This window comes from Trichechus manatus, unplaced genomic scaffold (assembly GCF_000243295.1).
Source record: "Trichechus manatus latirostris isolate Lorelei unplaced genomic scaffold, TriManLat1.0 scaffold00297, whole genome shotgun sequence".
NCBI classification, from domain to species: Eukaryota; Metazoa; Chordata; class Mammalia; order Sirenia; family Trichechidae; genus Trichechus; species Trichechus manatus.
In genome coordinates this window covers 19,915-40,501 of record NW_004444233.1, presented here as the reverse complement: position 1 = coordinate 40,501, position 20,587 = coordinate 19,915, and the positions used below count along the sequence as shown (strand labels likewise).

The 20,587-nt window shown below is 37.5% G+C and overlaps 1 pseudogene; it reads left to right on the top strand.

Annotated features, from left to right (window-relative positions):
- The window catches only part of LOC101358458 (cysteine dioxygenase type 1 pseudogene), a 182,388-nt pseudogene extending 165,948 nt beyond the window's left edge, over positions 1–16,440 (top strand).
- The last annotated feature ends 4,147 nt before the right edge of the window (positions 16,441–20,587 follow it).

The window sequence follows — 20,587 nt, the reverse complement described above, 5'->3', positions numbered from 1 at the left end:
AGGAAAGTAACTATAAAATAAGCAAGAGAGAGAAGGAAAGAAAGAAAATAGCTAGCTATTGAATTATGAATAATATTCTAAGAAGATCATCTACATTCAGGAGTCAAGCAGATGAACGAATGGCATCTAGAATAGCCATTGGTTAAAGACAAAAAATTAGAACCCTATGTTTGGACTAAAGCAAGTTGGATAAATTCCTGAAACAATTATTGTCTCTGAGATACTGTTTCATGTTTACCAATTTCTTCCTTTGGTTTAATCTCCCTGCCACTGACCTTTACTGTAAGTGGCTCTCTTTTTCAAAGAAAACAAAGAATATCTGAGGTTGATTCCACAACTCCAAGGGAAAAAACTGGCAAAATTGGTAAGAACACTTTAATAATAAGGTTGTTTTAATTAGTTATAGCCAACTGCATATATTTCACGTTCTCAGATGAAAGCTGTTTCTCACACAGCCAGAATAGCTACACATCTGGTGAGCTGTCCATGGTACTGCACTTCCTCTGCCTTCACTTCTCTTTGATCCAGTGGCGTAAAATCTTCTCTCTTTGTGCCTGTTCTAGTTATGCCCATGAATACAACATTGAACTCTACTTAAAAAAAAAAAAAAGTAAAGTTTATATTCTGATTATAAGAGTAATAAAAAGAAGAAAATCACCCAGAAATCTATTACCTCCAAGCAACTATAAATAATATGCAGGCTAGTTTCCCTCTAGTGTTTTTTCTATACACATTTTTACACATTTGAGACCTTTCTGAATATGCAGTGCAGTTTTGTTCACTGCTTTTTCATACTGGCACATCTTTCAATGCTCTTTTTTAAAAGGAAGCACAATATTTTATCATATTCTGGTCCATAATTGAATCATTCTTAAGAGATTGGGAATTTTATTTCTTTAATATATTTATAAGACTATAATAAATAGCTTTGTGCCAAATATTTTTCAATATTCAATATTTAGAATTATTTACTTAGGATAAAATACTAAAAATGCATTCTATTTAGTCATTGGCTAAGAGAAATTTAAAGCGTAAACTTGATAAAAACTAACTTACAGAACTCACTGTGACCCTTAGTAAAAGTAAATAGAAGACTCAGAAAAAGCAACACCACTCTGGTGTTAAGGTAAGGGAGAAATTTCTCCTGAGGGTCCTCAAAAAGAGACTAGGAACTAACACAGTGAACCATTTTTTTGACATAATTCTTATCACAAACACAGTAGAGTACTTCAAAGAGTTTTTATTTATGAGAGATTAATGACAACTCACCAAAACACAAACCAGTAAAAGTAATTATACGGGAAAAGGGTCAATATAATTCTGTCCAGATAAACAATGCTTTGCTGGTAAGGTTCCATCCAAGTAGAATGTGGAATATCTAGAGCAATGATAGCCTTTAAACTAGTTTCTATTAACGTTACTTCCTTCGCAAAACATAAGAAAGAAAAATGAAAGGACAGTCTTACTCATGAATATAGATACAAACATCTTTTCAAAACTATTAGCAAACCCAATCTAGCAAAATAAAAAAAGATATTAATCACTATAAGTTGGGTTTATTTCAAGAATGGAAGGCTGGTTTAACATTAGAAAAATCAATAAATGTACTTCACCACATTAACATATTAAGAGAGGAAAATCATATGAATATTTCAATAGATGCAGAAACAGCGTTTAACAAAAATTCAACTACTATTTGTAATAACAACTTTAGCAATTCAAAAAAGAAATGAGAGAGGAAGGGCCAAGATGGCAGAGTAGTCAGACGCTTCCTGTGGTCCCTCCTACAACAAAGACCCAAAAACCAAGTGAATCAATTGTATATGACAATCTAGGAGCCCTGAACATCAAAAGCAAAGCTGAGGAATTGGACTGAGTGGCAGAGGGGGGGAAAGATGGTTCAGAAGCAGCGAGGAGTTACCAGACCAGATCCAGTGGGAACTGGCACCCTGCAGGCCGGATCAGCTGGCATGCTTGGTGAGGCAAGCAGTGACCCTTGGGATGAGTTTTCCACGTTGGGAGAGACCAAGCAGCAGTGTCTACTCTAGCCTCCAGAACCAGTGAAGTGGTGCTCAATCAGCAAAAGATAAGTACGTGCAACTAACCCACAGTGCAGATCAAAAAACACCCCATTTGGGAAAAGGCTCTCTTACATTTGCCTGCCTCCTCCCTGCTCTGCACCAGGTGTCAGGCTGGCTTCAGGGACAGCTGCATCCCCTGGGCCAGAAGTAGTTCCTGTCACATGCCCTCAGCCATTCTCCCAGCCTTGGAGAGGAAACAAATCAACAAATGGAAAAAATAATCTGCCAGCTCCCCTAACCCAGGAACTCGGGGCAGGCACAGCTCCTTTGCCTAGGCACAGGCATAAGGGGCCCATGGACTTTGAATGCCTTTCACCCTTGCATAGACCTGTGTGGTCCCATTTCAACAGCCTAGGCCCTCATTAGCACAGTAAAGCAGGGTATATACCTGAAGCCTAACTTCAACTGTATCAACTATGTGGTGAAGTGGTAGGTTCATGACATTTGACACCACTCTGCCCATTAAGCAGGGTCCTCACCTAACCACAGCAGGGGCCTGAGGACTGGTGGCTTCACCCATACCACCTAGCCACCCGTGACAGGGGTCCAAGAATAACTGGTGCCTCCCAGTCCTTACAGCCAACGGCATTGGGTGCCCATAGTCTGGCTGCAAAACCAACCCACCTATGCACTCTAGGGAACAGGGACATCCTTTCCTCCCAGACACTCAGGGGCAGCCATCACCCCATGCCTTGCTCTGTGCATGACACCCTACTGCAGCCAGATACATGCGCCTACTCCAATCACCCCTACCCGTGTAGGACTGTAGGTGAGAACCTGCACCACTCACTTGGTGACTGACTACCTGGACACCTGAGCTGAATCCATAGAAGAAAAGTAAATGGACACCTGGACTAACATATCTAGTAACAGATCTAACCACCAGATGACAGGATGTTAGTGCTTTAAAGATGCCAGTAATCAAACTAGTTCACATGAGAAGCCATTTGGACATATCAAAACAAAACAAGAAGCTAGGACACAGTAAGCAAACATAAAATAAATGAATATAATAACTTATTGATGGCTCAGAGACAACAGTCAATAATAAATCACATAAAGAAGCAGACCATGATGGTTTCCGGAAGCTCCCAAAATAAAGAATCAAGAAATCTTCTGGAGGAAAGAACTTCTTGGAATTACCAGAGATAGAATACAAAAGATTAATATGCAGAACTCTTCGAGAGATCAGGAAGGAGATTATGCAAAATGTAGAATAACTCAAGGAACACACAGACAAAGAAATAGAGGAAATTAAGAAGATTAGAGAAGAGCATAATGACAAATTTAACAGGTTGCAAGAATCATAGAGAGACAGCAAAGAGAAACTCAGAGGATTAATAATAAAATTTCAGAATTAGACAACTCAATAGAAAGTCATAGGAGCAGAATTGAGGCAATGAAAGTCAGAAGTAGTGAGATTGAAGATAAATCACTTGACATCAACTTATATGAGGAAAAATCAGATAAAAGAATTTAAAAAAATGAAGAAACCCTAAGAATTATGTGGGACCCTATCAGGAGGAATAACCTATGAGTGATTGGAGTACCAGAACAGGGGTGGATATCAGAAAATACTGAGAGAATTGTTGAAGGATATCTATCCAAGATGCTCATTCATCCCCACATAAGATAGATCCCAAACTTGCCAAAATGAAAGATAAAGAGAATTCTAAGAGCAGCTAGGGAAAAATGAAAAACCATCTACAAAGAAGAGTCAATAAGACTAAGCTCAAACTACTCAGCAGAAACCATGCAGGCAAGAAGGCAATGGGATGACATATGTAAAGCCTTGAAGGAAAAAAAAATTGCAGGCCAAGAATTATATATCCAGCAAAACTATCTCTCAAATATGATGGCAAAATTAGGTCACTTCCAGATAAACAGAAGTTTAGGAAATTTTCAAAAACCAAACCAAAATTTCAAGAAATACTAAAAGGAGTCTTCCGGTTAGAAAATCAATAACATCAGATAACAACCCAAGACTAGAACACAGGACAGAGCAACCAGATATCAGCCCAGATAGGGAAGTCACGAAAGTAAATCAAAGCTAAAACACTGTAAAAGAGAAGCAGAGATGTCAATATGTAAAGATGACAACATTAGAACAACATTAAAACAAAAGATAGGGACTAAAAATTGTAGTTATAGATCTTTCATATGGAGAGGAAGTCAAGACAATATGAAGAAATAAAAGATTGGTTTAAACTTAGAAAAATAGGGGTAAAATTTTAAGGTAACCATAGAGGAAACTAACTATCCTACAAATCAAAATAAAAAACAAGAAAAACATAAAGACTCAGCAAACACAAAATCAACAACAATGAAAAAGATGAAAAGAAAATACATAAAGAAAAACAACTCAGCACAGAAAATTAAGTGGAACAAAGACTGTCAACAAACAACAAAAATGACATCAAAATGACAGCACAAAACTCACACCTATCAATAATTATGCTGAATGTAAATGGACTAAATGCACCAATAAAGAGACAGGGAGGGGTAGAACAGATTAAATAAAACCACGATCCGTCTATATGCTGCCTACAAGAGATACACCTTAAAGACACAAACAATCTAAAACTCAAAAGATGGAAAAAATATATCAAGCAAACAACACTCAAAAAGAGCAGGAGTGGCAATATTAATCTCTGACAAAATAGACTCTAAAGTAAAATCCACCACAAAGGATAAGGAAGGATACTATATAATGATTAAAGTGTCAATACACCAGGAGGACATAACTCTAATAAATAATTATGCACCCAAAAACAGGGAGTAAACCAAAAGCTAAGAAGTTTCCTGAATACTTCCAAACACTTCCAGGGACAGAGTAGCAGGGACGGGGGTCTGGGGACCATGCTTTTGGAGGACACCTAGGTCAACTGGCATGAGAAAGTTTATTTTGAAAATGTTTTACATTCCATTTTGGTGAGTTGTGTCTCGGGTCTTAAAAGCTAGTAAGTGGCCATTTAAGACTTATCAATTGGTCCTAACCCACCTGGAGCAAAGGAGAATGAAGAACACCAAAGACGCAAGGAAAATACTAGCCCAAGGGACAAGAAAGGGCCACATAAACCAGAGACTCCATCAGCTTGAGGCCAGAAGAACTAGATGGTGCCCAGCTACCACCAATGACCACCCTCACAGAGAATAAAACAGAGAGTCCCTGATGGAACTGGAGAAAAGTGGGGTGCAGAACTCTTTAGACCAGACTTAATGGTCTGATTGAGACTGGAGGGACTCCGGAAGACATGGCCCCCAAACTATCTGTTAGCCCAGCACTGAAATCATTCCCAAAGCCAACTCTTCAGACATAGATTAGGCTGGACTATAAGACAAAACGATACTCGTTGTCATGGTTTGAATTATGTCCCCCAAAAAATGTGTGTATCAATTTGATGGGCCATGATTCCTAGAATTGTGTGCTTGGTCTCCATTTTGTGATTGTAATTTTATGTTAAAGAGGATTAGGGTGGGATTGTAACACCACCCTTACCCAGGTCACATCCCTGATCCAATGTAAAGGGCGTTTCCCTAGGGTGTGGCCTGCACCAACTTTTACTTTACAAGAGATAAAAGGAAAGGGAAGCAAGCTGAGAATTGGGAACCTCATACCACCAAGAAAACAGTGTGGGAAGCAGAGTGCCTACTTTGGACCTAAGGTTCCTGCACAGAGAAGCTCCCAGACCAAAGGAAGATTGATGACATGGACCTTCCTCCAGAGCCGACAGAGAAAGCCTTCCCCTGGAGCTGATGCCTGGAATTTAGACTTGAAGCCTTCCCTTGGAGCTGATGCCCTGAATTTGGACTTGTAGTCTACTCGACTGTGAGAGAATAAATTTATCTTTGTTAAAGCCATCCACTTGTGGTATTCCTATTAGAGTAGCACTAGATGACTAAGACACTTGTGAAGGGTGTGCTTCTTAGCTCAGGTAGATACATGAGACTAAATGGGTAGTTCCTGTGAGGAGGTGAGATGAGAAAGCAAAAAGGGACAGGAGCTGGTTGAATGTACATGGGAAATCTGGGGTTGAAAGGAGGAGTGTGCTGTCACAGTATATGGAGTGCAACTAGGGTCATGTAATAATGTATGTATAAATTTTTGTATGAGAAACTAACTTGAACTGTAAACTTTCACTTAAAGCACAATAAAAAAAAAGGAAATGAATTTCCTTACTCTGATAAAGGTAGCCTCAAAAACCTTCGGAAATCATTCTTAATGACAAAATATTAAATGCCTTTCCTTTGAGACTTTGTACGAGACAAGGATTCCTGAAAAACTCACTATTGTCTGTATTGTACCAGAAGTTCTAACCATTACAAAAAGGTAAGAGAAAGATATGAATTATACAGTGAAATGTATATTTGGAAATAAAGGAAGAAATCTGTTATTATTCATAGCCAACATAGTTGTGTATGTGGAAAATTCCCAAAAATCTACGGAGTTTAGCAAGTTCAATCTATGAATCTAGCAAGATTTCTGGATACAGTTAATATATAAAAATCAACTGTATTTCTATATACCAGCACAAACAAAAAATTAAATACCTTTGAAATAGCATAAAAGTATCAGGAACCTAGAAGTAAGTCTTTAAAAATATGCAAGTTCTCTATGTAGAAAACGATAAAATATAGGTTAAAAGAGAAATTAAAGAAGATCTAAATAAATGTAGGGAAATCATATTCATGATTCATAAAATTCAATATTGTAGGATATCGACTATTCCCAGATTATAGATACAATGCATTCTCAATAAAAATTCCAACTGTGTGTATGTGTGTGTGTATTTATGAATGTATGTGGACCTTGACAATGTGATCCTCAAATTTCTACAAAAAAATAAATGCCCCAAAATAGAAGAAAAGCAAAGTGGGAGACCTTGCTCAGTTGGATATAAAGACTTATTATAAAGCCACTGCCAAAAAGACACTGTTATTGGCTCTTGGATGGAGAAATAGACTAGTAGAACAAGAAGACTCATAAACAGACACTCACATATCTGGCACTTAGGACAAAATTTGTATTGCAGATCAATGGATAAAGGATAGTCTTTTCTATAAAAGGTTCTGAGACACGTGGGTGTGCACATGGAAAAAAATTAAAAATTATCCCTGTCTTACACTGTACAAATAAGTCAATTCCAAAGGGAATGACAAAATAATAAAACTTTTAAAGATAATTTAAAATAATATTATCAACAACTTGAAGTGGAGAAAGAATTATTAACAAGATATAAAAAGTACCATGCTTAAAGGAAAGGACTGATACACTGAACTTTATGAAAATTAAGAAATTCTGTTTATCTAACAGCACATTAAAGAGTGAAGAGGCAAGCCACAGACTGGCAGAATACTTTTCCAATTACAGAACCAACAAAGGGCTCAAATACAGAGAATATAAAAAACTCCTGTAACTTAATAAGAAAACACAGTTTATCCAGTAGAACAATGGACAAGAGATGTGACGGCCATTTCAATAAAGAGACTATCTGAATGGACAATGAACTTGTGAAAAAGTGCTCAAATTCATTACTTTTCATTGAAATGCAAAACAGAACAAAATAATACAAAAACCTAAGAGCTACCTTGACACCACCAAGATGACTAATATTAAAAAAAAAATGTTAATACTATGAATTGATGAGAATGTGGAAAATAAGGAACTCTTCATACTTTACTAGTGGGAGTATAAATTGTTAAAATAATTTTAGAAAACAGACTGGCATTATCTACTAAAGCTGAAGATATGCGTATCACATGACCAACAAATTGCTCTCCTAGCAATATACCCAACCAAAATGCATACACACTTGCACCGGGAGATGTGTACATGAATGTTTATAGTAGCATTGTTTGTAATAGCCCAGAACTAGAAACAATGCAAATAAGCACATATAGTAGAATGAAAAAATAAATTGTGGGATACTCATACAATGGAATGCTACACAGAAGTGAAAATACAAGAATCATAATTATGCACAATAACATATATGAATGTCAGAATTTTGAGAGAAAGTCAAACACCAAAATTACATATTTTATTTTTTATTTACATACATCTCAAAAACTAAACTATTGTGCTTTGGGATGCATACTTAGGTAGTAAAACTTGAAAACACAGCAAGGAAGCCTTAACAATCTGTTTTCCCTTTCATCCAGAAGGTTTACTATTAGGAGCTTATCCAAACTAAAGAGTCAGACAAAATGCGCAATGACACATGAACAAAGACTTCTAGCTTCTGACACAGGTGTGTTGGGTCATTTGGACCAAGCTGTCTCCTGGCAACAAATAAAAATGCAGGATAATAAAAAAAAATTAAAAAGCATTAAGAGCCAAAATCGGAGGGGAAATGAGAACTCATTGAATTAAGCAGAACACTTACCCGGAAAGTACTTGCCAACCCTGATAAATTTGAACTTTCACTTTGATGGTCTTTTAGGGCAAGAGGAGACAGAAACCCAATCCTAGAGCTACACAAATAAAAAATATAACAGGATACCCTTCATGCAGTGAGTCAGGATTTCAAAAGGCAACATTCTCTGGAAAAGACCAAATCAGAAGAAAAAGTAAAAAAGAGTCCTTACGCAGATTTTTTTTCTGCTGGCTTACATTACCTCAGTGGGTCAGGAAAACCTAAAGACCTGAAGTTGGTTTACGGTAGTGTCATGGTTGGATTATGTCCCCCCAAAAATGTGTGTATCAATTTGGCTAGGCCATGATTCCTGGTACTGTGTGATTTTCCTGTATGTTGTAAACCTGCCTCTATGATGTTAGTGAGAGAGGATGGGTGGCAGTTGTGTTAGTAAGGCAGGACGTGATCTACAAGACTGGATTGTGTCCTGAAGCAATCTCTTGAGATATAAAAGACAGAAGTGAGCAGTGAAACAGGGGACCTCATACCATCAAAAAAGCAGTGCCGGGAGCAGAGCGCGTCATTTGGACCGGGGTCCCTGCGCAGAGAAGCTCCTAGTCCGGGGGAACACTGAAGAGAAGAAGGCCGACGGAGAGAAAAAGCCTTCCCCTGGAGCTGATGCCCTGAATTTGGACTTTTAGCCTACTTTGACTGTGAGGAAATAAACTTTTCTTCGTTAAAACCATCCACTTGTGGTATTTCTGTTATAGCAGCACTAGGTGACTAAGACAGGTAGTCTTTCAAATTGGTTGTTCAAGCAGGCACCCGGCAGAAACAAACGTAGATTCTCTCTGGAAGAAGGTGACTTCATCCTAGATAAAAATTATTTCTGCCAATATTTTTTTCAATTACAATGACCATCACACAATAAAACATAACCAGCCATACAAGAAAACAAAGCATAATGAACAAGAACCAGAAAAAAAGCAGCAAAGGAAACAGATCCACAAAGTTTACAGATTTTGCAATTATCTGATACACATTACAAAACAACTATGTTTGTTATGTTTAATAAAATAAAATAAAAGCTGAAAATATCTCCAGGGAATAGGAAACTGTAAAAAGTAATTCAACAGATTGGAAAAAGAACCAAATAAAAGTTTTGGAAGCAAACAATTACCGAAACTTAAAATTTAGCTATTTAACAACAAATTAGAATACATAAAGAAAGAATTTTAAAAATTGAAATGTAAGTTAAAATAAGTTATCCAAAAGGTAGCACGTAAAGACAAGAAGATGGAGAATATAGGAAAGAGAGGTTAAGAGTTATGGAGAGAGACTGAAATTTACATTCAATTGGAGTTACAGATGAGGAGGAGAGAGGGAATTGGGAAGATGCAGTATCTGAAGCATTAAGGGCTGAGAGTTTTTCTCAAACTGAAAAATAATATCAATCCACAAAATCAAGAAGTCCAACAAATCCCAGTCACTATAAATGAAAATAAATCTACACTTAGAAATAAAACCCACTACTGTCAAGTCAATTCCGACTCATAGCAACCCCATAGGGTTTCCAAGGCTGTAAATGTCTATGGAAGCAGGCTGCCACATCTTTCTCCTGGTGGTTTTGGACTTTTCAGTTAACAGTCAATCACTTTAACCACTGCACCACCAGGGCTCCTTAATATATCACTATATTTTAAATATACCCCTGTATTTTCTTTTGCAGAAAATTTAAGATGAAGATAAAATCCTAAAAGCTTTCAGAGAGAAAGACAATATCAAAAGGAGTAACAGTTAGACTGACAACTGATGTATCAGCAACAATAAAACCAAGATGATGCTGATAATATCTTCAATAGATTAACAAAAATGTCAACTTATAATTCCATACCCAGCAATAATATCTTTCAAGAATGAAAGTGAAAAAGATATTTTCAGACAATAAAAACTAAGATTTTATCAACCGAAGACTCTCAGAACGGACATTTTTTAGGCAGTTGGAAGGTCTGAGATACAAGAGGAAATGAAGAGAAAAAATTAAGTACGCATGTAAGTATAAATTTGCCTATATGACACTTCTAATGGAGTTAAAAATACTAGAACTAAAATACTTAAAATCAATATAAGTTGAGATGGGAATAAAAGAAGTTAGCGCTCTAAGATCTTTGTATTATCTAAGTGAGGATAAAGATATTGATAAAGTGTTGTTGTTGTTGTTAGGTGCCATTGAGTTGATTCCAACTCATAGCGACCCTATGTACAACAGAACAAAGCACTGCCCGGTCCTGCACCATCCTCACAATGTTATGCTTGAGCCCATTGTTGCAGCCACTGTGTCAATCCATATATTTGAGGGTCTTCCTCTTTTTCTCTGACCCTCTACTTTACCAAGCATGATATCCTTCTCCAGGGACTGATCCCTCCTGATAACTTGTCCAAAGTGTAAGAGAGTCTCACCATCCTTGCTTCTAAGGAACATTCTGGTTGTACGTCTTCCAAGGCAGATTTGTTCATTCTTTTGGCAGTCCATGGTATATTAAATATTCTTCACCAACACCACAATTCAAAGGTGTCGTTCTTCAGTCTTTCTTATTCATTGTTCAGTGTTCGTGTGCAGATGAGGCGACTGAAAACACCGTGGCTTGGGTCAGGTGCATCTTAGTCTTCAAGATGACATCTTTGCTTTTTAACACTTTAAAAAGTGTTTTAATAAGTATGCATGCTTTAATTTCTGGAGAAACCATTAAAAGAGTAGAATTTGAAAGCATAACTTTTATTCTAGTGGGGGAAAATGCAAATATAAAAGTAGACACTCCAAAAGAAGCTAAGAGAGAAAAATAAACCTAGAACTTAGAACAAAAATAAAAAACAACATAAAATGATACATTTAAATGCAAAAACAAAATTGGTCACAAATTTGCTGTAGCTTAAAACTAAAGTTTGTTAGACTATTGGAGAAACTTAATGAGATTCTTACTAAAAGAGATCTACTACAAACAGAAAGGTTGAAAATACAAGGATGGAAAAGCGATTCCATGAAAAAACTCACAGAAAAAAACATGAGAAAGATGATGATCTGGGGTAATAGCACTGAAGGCAGAAGGAATGGCCAATGAAAAGGCCCTTAAAGCAGAAAGAACAGAGTGCCTTTCGAGAACTTAAAGGAAGCCAATCAGGTTGAAGTCTATTGAGCAAACTAGCGTACCTAGGGAGACTCTGCTGAGGGAGTTACGGTGGGGTCATATGAAGGCTTACAGAGATTTGGGACTTTATCCTAATACTCATAAGAAGTCACAAAAGTGTCACAAGTGGGGGAGAGATAATATTTCTGTTTTCTGGCCACAAAGTAAAGAATTGAAGTGGGCAAGAGTGGAAGTGGAAACACCAGTTAGGAACCTGCTATAAACCCCAAAGCTGATATCTTGTACTAAAGTGATGTCAGCAGATGGGGAGAAGTGGTTGTTTTCATAAGCTATTTTAAATGTAAAGCTGAAAGAACTTAATGATAGGAATGAGGGAGTCTTAAATTAATTAATTTCCAGGGGTATAAGTAAGGGAGAGAGAGGCATGACACTTTATCTGATAGACTCTATTATCTCCACTTCTCCAAGGGAAAATGTATTTATCCCTCCTCTGTATAACAAGACTTTTTTCCACAAGCAGAAGAATAAAATGCTTGAGTCAAAAGAAAATCCAATGGAGTATTCCAAGGCTAATGCAAACATAGAGCTAAGGGACAAATATGCTGGGTACTGGCATTGGTTGGAGGTTGGGAAAAAGAAAATACCCTCATAATAAGCTAAATGAAGTTTGCACCACAGTAAACATGGAGTTGGTAGGGAATCAACTACAGAACCAAGAATGCTTCATAATAATGGAGACAAAGCAGCAGTTATACTTTGTTGTATACAGGCAGTTCCCGGATTACAGATGAGTTCTACTCCTAAATCTGCCTTTAAGTTGAATTTGTAAGTAAATAACAACAGTTAGGTACGGTTCATATGTAAACGTCAGTTAGTTAAATGTTTGTCTTAGCATATAGTATATAGCATGCCTTTCTATGCATAAAAAACATTAAAAAAACACTAAAATATCTTTAACATAATAAAGTAATAATAATATTTTGATGTGCATCTCAAAGTACCCCCATTTGTTATTATGAAACATTGTACATACCTTGAATTTTTAGTATAATAGGCTTTACGGGGTTGGTTCATAACTAAGGGTTGTAAATTGGACATTCGTAACCCGGGGACTGCCTGTACTCAGAATTAAAAGGAAAAATTAAACAGCTGAACTAGTTGTATTACATTGTTAAATACAGGTACCCTATTACAAATTATGAATTGAATTATAGTGTTGGCAAAGAATATTGAATATACCATGAACTGCCAGAAGAACTAACAAATCTGTCTTGGAAGAAGTACAGCCAGAATGCTCCTTAGAAGTGAGGATGGCAAGACTTTGTCTCATGTACTTTGGACATGTTATAAGGAGGCACCAGTCCCCGGAGAAGGACATCATGTTTGGTAAAGTAGAGAGTCAGTGAAAGAGAGGAAGGGCCACCTTAACACAGTGGCTGCAAAGATGGGCTCGAGGATAGCAACCATTGTGAGCATGGTGCAGGACCGGGCAGGGTTTCATTCTGTTGTACATAGAATCGCTATAAGTCAGAACCGTCTGGACAACACCTAACAACAACAACAGTAGCCATTCATTCTTTCTTCCTAATAGTAACAGCCTTCTTGCCCCCGCCCCTCAGCCAAAAAAAAAAAAAAAATTTAGCAAGGCATATGGCTACCAAGCTAGAGATGACATTTCCCAGCCTGCCTTGCAGCTATATGTGGCCATGTGAATATGATGTGGTGTGTAAGTTCAGTGATGTAAGCAACCACCATGTCAAAGGAAACTGCTTGTCTTCAACTATCTCCTTTTCCCCTTTCTTATAGGCTGGAATTCATATGTGGTGCTGGTGAGCCATTTTATCATACAGTTGAAGACAAAGCCCTAGGGTTGCTGGAACAATAACATAGAAGGAACCTGAGTCCCTGGATGACCTTAAAGAGCAGTGCCAGTTACATATCTTGGATCACTCACCTGCCTCTGAACTGTTATGTTAGTTACAAATAAAGTTCTGTCTTGTTTGAGTCCTGTGATTTGTTGTCTTTTTGTTATGGTACGTTAGCTTGTATCTAGGCTAATAAAATTACCTCATTTACTACAAGAAAGTAAGTGGAAAAACAGAGGGAAAAGACATGGGATACTAACAGATTAAAATCTTTATAGAAAGATAGTGTAGTTCACTTAACACTCCATTCCAATATACTTTTATCTTGCTTTCCTCTAATAAAGCCTGAAAAAATACAATCTTACCTCTCTAGACTCCACTGTAGCTGGTATGATCATGTGACCCAGTTCTAGGCAATGTGTCATAAGTGGAAATTGGGTGAGGATTTATAGGAAAGTCTTTGCTTTCCTAATACCACCCCTCCCTTAATCCTCCCTGTCTTAGGTATCTGTTGTTTTTGTTGTTAGTTGCCATGGAGTTAATTCCTACTCATGGCAACCCCATGTGTGCAAAGTACAACTGCTTCATAGGGTTTTCAACGCTGTGAACTTTGGAAGCAAATCACCAGGCCTGAGTCCTGAGGTGCCTTTGGGTGGGCTTGAACTGCCAAACTTTTAGTTAGTAGTAAAGCGCTTAACCATTTGCACCACCACGGACTCCATCTTAGTATCTAGTGCTGCTAGAATACCACCAGTGGGTGGTTTTAAAGAAGAGAAATGTATTTTCTCATTGTTCAGGAGGCTAGAAGTTTGAATTCAGGGCACCAGCTCTAAGGGAAGGATTTCTCTCTCTGTCAGCCCTGGGGGAAGGTCCTTGTCTCTTTTCAGTTTCTGTTCCCGGGTTCCTTTGCGATCTTCACGCGGCATAGCATTTATCTTCCCCTATCTGTGTTTCCTTACTCCTGTGCCTAATCTGTTCTCTTTATATCTCAGAAGTGATTGGCTTAAGACACACTTTTCACTGACATGGCCTCATTAACATAACAAAAAAATCCTATTTCCAAATGGGATTACTCCCACAGATATAGAGTTTAGGATTCACTACACATATTCTGGGGGGACACAATTTAATCCATAACACACCTTAAAAGCAGCCATAGAGAAAAAGCCATATTATAAACAATTGGCCAGAAAGTATGCCAACTGCTGATTTTTCAACATTAACAACAGAAGCAGAAGACGGTGAAATAATATCTTGAAAAGGTTGAAGGAATAAAAACTGTTACCTTGAAATTTTATACTCTGCTAATCGAACATATCCAAAAAATGATTCTTTAAAAAATTATATTTTCAGACAAACGAAAACACAGAGTTATTGCTAAATATCTCCTTTGAAAAGCCTCTTAAGTACTTTTTTTCAGACTTTAGGTTGTGGCCCAGCATTTGCACGTATAATGTATATTTTTCATGTATGCATGTAAACTGGGATCATGATGTAAAACGTATTTATAACAATGGATCATGGTCAAAATAGTTGAAAGTCACTGCTTAAAAGGATCTATTTCAGGGAAAATGAAATTGAACACAGAAGGAAAGATAGCTACAAGAATGAATGCTGTGCAAAGGAACCTTTAAGTTATAAAAACATTAATTATAGAAAATAATGATAAAGAAAATAATGACTAATTTGATAGGTTAAAAAATGTAAAACTAAAATACAGAAAAAAAACATGGAGGGATATCAAAGCTAAAGCATTCTAAGGGTTCTTGTATTTAATAGAAAGAGAGTATTGACATTGATAATAATAGCTAGCAATTATAAAATATTATCTATTTATTGAACATTGTTAATGTTTTTTACATCTATCTATCTACTTATTTTACTTTTCTATATCTATCCTTATTTTATCCTTTTATCCTAAAAAGTAGATACTACTGTTATGCACATTTGATAGGTGAGAAAACTTAAGCTCAAAGGGGCAAGGTAATTTGCCCAGGGTCATATAGCTATTAAATGGTGGAGCCAAGATTTCAACTAACGCAGCCTGGTTATAGAGTCTAATGCGATTAACCACTGTGCTACATTGATTTTCAGTTAACTTTTAACATAGTAAGATATTAAAACGTTGGGATAATCATCAAAAGAATAGAAATAGCATTTGGTCTAGGTAAGTGTGGGCTGTACGACCATAACCACCCCACATACGCCACACTGCCGGGAGTTCTTGATATTTTTGTGAGGGATTCTTTACATTTTGGCACTCGAGCGTCTGGGGGATTTGTGTGTGTGCACCTGTAGCTGTCTAGCTGGCAGCTAGAGTTCCTCGGCTCCTCCGCTAGCTCAGCCCCTTCACGGCAGCCCAGCAGTGAGACTCGCGCGGCGCCAGCTCTGCGCGCGATGGAGGTGCTAAAGCCACGAACCCTGGTGGATCTGATCCACATCCTACACCAGCTGTTCGATGGCGACGAGGTCAATGTGGAGGAGGTGCAGGCAGTCATGGAAGCTTATGAGAGTGACCCCGCCTAGTAGGCAGTGTATGCTAAGTTCAACCAGTACAGATATACCCAAAATCTTGTGGATCAAGGAAATGGAAAATTTAATCTGATGGTTCTGTGTTGGAGTTAAGGATATGGCAGCATTATCCATGATCACACCGACTCCCACTGCTTTCTGAAGATGCTACAGGGAACTCTAAAGGAGACACCGTTTGCCTGGCCTTACAAAAAGTCAAATGAGATGATCAAGAAGTCTGAAAGAATCTTGAGGGAAAACCAGTGTGCCTACATCAACAATTTCATTGGCTTACATCGAGTAGAGAGTTATCAGCCACACGGAACCTGCTGTGAGTCTTCACCTGTACCGTACACCTTTTGATACACGCCATGCCTTTCGACAAAGAACAGGACATAAAAACAAAGTCACCACAACATTTCATAGCAAATTTGGAATCAGGACTCCATTTACAACTTCAGGTTCCCTGGAGAACAACTAAGGAGCACCAGACACTGTGAGGTTTCACTTTAAGGTCCACTGAACCTTCTGCCTTGAACAGGAAGGCCTCCTCTCATTTGCTGTCCAGTAATACACTTAAATAAGCCAGTACTTAGATCTACTGTAGGGCAGATGCTAATTAGAAGGCAGTAAGTATGCAAATAGTCTTGAGCTACTGCAGAAGAAAAATCCCATGAAAGAAAAAAATCTTTGTGATTTTAAAGTCCAAAATCAACTAGTCTCCTGATTCTATCCTCTAATCACGTTGGAATCATACTGAGAATGTCGGTGAGGGTTTTTATAGGTTTTGGAAACACTTTGGCCTCTGAACTGTAATTAGCAATAACTAAAAACAAGAAACTACAGACATCAAATAGCCTGCCTTGCTACCTGGAGGACTAAATGTAGACGTTTTAATATACTTTCTATGTTCTTAATATTTGAAGAGAATATTTTGAATCTGTGGATTTTATTTTTTCAATCTTATTTTACAAATTCCTTTTCTATGGATAATAGATTGTTGTGGATAGACAAACTTAAAGCATTTTGCCATTTGGTAATGAAACAAAGCATAGGGGATTTAGGAAAGTACAATTGTCTAAACACAAACCAAACCAAAATAAACTCATGTCTAATGTATCCAGTGGTCACTGTCAAAGACTTTGTACTGGTACCAAAATTGCAGAATAATTTTAATAAAACTGAATTTGAACACACATACACAGACAGAGAATAGAAATAGAGTTTATAATTTTGAAAACATAGGCAGAGGAAGAATGAAAAAGTCAAGAAAAAATTTTTAAAAGCTCATAGATATCGAGGTATATTAGTTTCCAAGGGCTGCCATAACATTGTACTACAAACTGGGTGCCTTAGAGAAACAGAAATTTATTCTCTCACAGTTCTGAAGGCTAAAAATCTGAAATGAAGCTGTTAGCAAGGTTGATGCTTTAGAGGAACCATCTGTTTCATACCTGTCTTCTACCTTCTGGTGATGACTGGCAAATGATTGGCATGCTTTGGCTTGTGGAGGCATTACTCCAATCTATGCCTTAGTCTTCACATGGTGTTTTCCCCTTTTATCTGTATCTCTGTGTTTCTTCTCCTTTTCTTATAAAGACACAAGAGAGATTGGATTAGGGCCCACTCTACACCAGCATGATCTCATCTTAACTAACTACATCTGCAAACAGACTATTTCCAAATAAGGTCACTTTCACAGATACTAGGGGTTAATACTTCAACATATCTTTTTGGGGAACAGAGTTCAACCTGTAACACATGGTGAAATGAAAAGCAGAAAATATGAGGTTAAGAATAAATGTATGTCTACTAGGAATTATAGTAATTATAGAGAAAATAAACTTGCCAGCTTAAAGACTGAGACCATTGTTTTTTTTTTTTTTTTTAAAGCCAGCTGCATATTATTTGTAGAAAGACACACCTAAACTATCAGGAGACAGTAAGGTTACAAAGAAAGGTGGATAAAAGATATCCCAGGAAAATATTAACCAAAAGAAAATTGGTTAGTCATATTAATATACGGAAAATAAACTTTAAGGCAAAACTATGATTAAGGATAGAGAATCCCTATATAATGATAAAATGCTTAACCTAATAGAATATATACCATCTTAAATTCAACATGAATGCATAACATTTTACATATATAATATTTTTAATTGCACATTCAAAATTATATAAAACAAAAATGATCAGAATCACAAGAAGAAATTGACATATTAAAAAATAGAGTAAAACATTTTAACATACTTCTTCAGTAATTTATATCTCATACATACAAAACATCAGTAGAGTGAAAGATTAATTGGATATCAAAATTAGTGAGCTTGATCTCATGGATATATTTATATCTAGCTTTACATCTATATCTATAGTTATATCTATAACCTTTATCTCAAATTGAAGAACACATATTTTTTTAGGCATATGTAGAACTTTTTTGAAAATGATCACATGCTAAGTATAAAGTAAGTTTCAACAGATTTTTAAAAATTGATACCAAAAAATAATATAAAAATAACTCTGACTCAACTTAGATTAGAAATCAACAACAAAAAGATAAATCCTTAAATAGTCCAAACAAATAAAAGATGCATCCAAAAATGTAGAAATCTACACGGGAGAAACTCAAGAATCAAAGGAAAAAAAATCAAAATGGAAATTAGAAAAACAGAACTAAATAATAATAAAAACACTGTTTCAAAACTTGTGGGCTGAATCTAACATTATATTTACAGGAGAAAATACAGGCTTAATTGTTCATACTAGAGAAGGATGTGTGAATATTAATGAACTGAGTTTTCAAGTGAAGATGATTTGGGGAAAAAATGGAAAAATATGCCCAAATCAAATAGAAAAAAGGAAGTAAAGAGAGCTGAATGTAACTAAATCAGAGACCTCTGCTGCAAATAATGGTGGAGTAGGTAATTCAGATGAACCTTCCCACTGAGAACAACTACAAAATCCGTGGAAAATACGCTTAAATGCATCAAAGAGCTAACAAGGTAATGAAGAATGCTGGACCATGACTTCTGTAACGGTTATTGTTATATGTCAGCTTGGCTAGGCTATGATTCTCAGTGGTTTGACAGATACTATGTAACCATCTTCCGTTTTGTCATCTAATGTGAGCAGTCAATCAGCTGAAAGGGGAGTTTCCTTGAGGATGTGGACTGCCTACAGTACATAAATGGATGTTCTGGCAAAGCTCACTCTCTTTCTCAACCTTGCACTCTTCTCATTGCCTGACCTCTGGTTCTTGGGACATAAGCCTGCAGGAGTCTCTGGCCTGCACCCTGACATGTAGATTTTGGACTTGCCAACCCTCACAAGCCCATGGGCCAGCAGAGGACTCCAGCCTGCCTCCAGACCTGCAGATTTGGGGTTCATCAGCCCCTGCAACCATTGGAGTCAGCACATGTCTTCAGTTTGTCACCTAACCCACGGATTTGAGACTTGCCAACCCCCACAATTGTGTAAAAGATTTCGTCACAATTGTGTGAACCATTTCCTTGAAGTAATTTCTCTGTGTACATATTTCTATGTCTGTACACTTCACTGGTTTTGTTGCTCTAGAGAACCCAGACTATGACATTTGGTACTGAGAGTGGTTCTAGAGGAACAAGATCTTAAGGATGAGTTTTCTGAATTGGTTTTCAAGTCTGAATAGACTTAAAGGCACTGATTACTCTATTTCCAGTAGTAAAGAGAGCACTGTTAATCCATGCCATAATGTGGCAATAGAAATATGCAAAATATTGCTCACCACCATTGGATCAAATATTTGTGAGAGACAAGGTTTGGGTGCTTGTGAATTTGATACCTTTCAACATTTTTGTCAAACTGATAAGAATAATGAAACTGGTTGGTTGGTCCTACTTTAGCTAGACAAAGTGGAGAAAGAAAAAAATGAGCTCAGGGTGGAGCCAACATGTCACTATAGACAGAAGCACCACGCCGTCCCTCTACAGCAAAGACTCAAAAAACTAAGTATAACAGATACAAACATCAGTCCTGGAACCCTAAGCATCAGAGGAATGAATAAAGAACTTATCAAGCACCAAACGGAATAAGAAACTGACACAGAACACAGAACAAGGATAGCTACAGAGTGGAGGTCCCCTACCAGCTAACGGAGCAGGGACTCACCATCTCAGACCCATTAGCCACCACAAACGGCAGGCAAGGGAGTAAGGGAAGGTAACTTCATGGAGCTCCCAACAGGAGACAGAGTACTCAGTAACCAGGGATATATGCTTTCCCACCTCCCACGCTTCTTCCCTCTGTGTGGCCTCCACCGCTTTCTGACGGGCCACAGTCCCTCAGCAGGGGAGATGCCATTTCCTTGCCACTCTGATTCGCCCTACCCCCACCAGCCAGCTCCTTCAGTGCCATTTTTGTTATTGCTGTTTTGGCTTCTTTTTGTTTCTTCTCTCTCTCTCACCCCCTTCCTTCCCTTTCTCCTGCCCAGCTGGCACCATATGCAGTCTCTGCCTCTTCGTGACTGGCTGTGCCCCGCCACTTTGCTGGGGAGCCACCAGCACACGGCTTCCCTTGTCCACACCACCTCACCAGTGAGCCTCCTCAATGTCATTTTTTTCCCTTTTCTTTCTCAGTTTCTTATC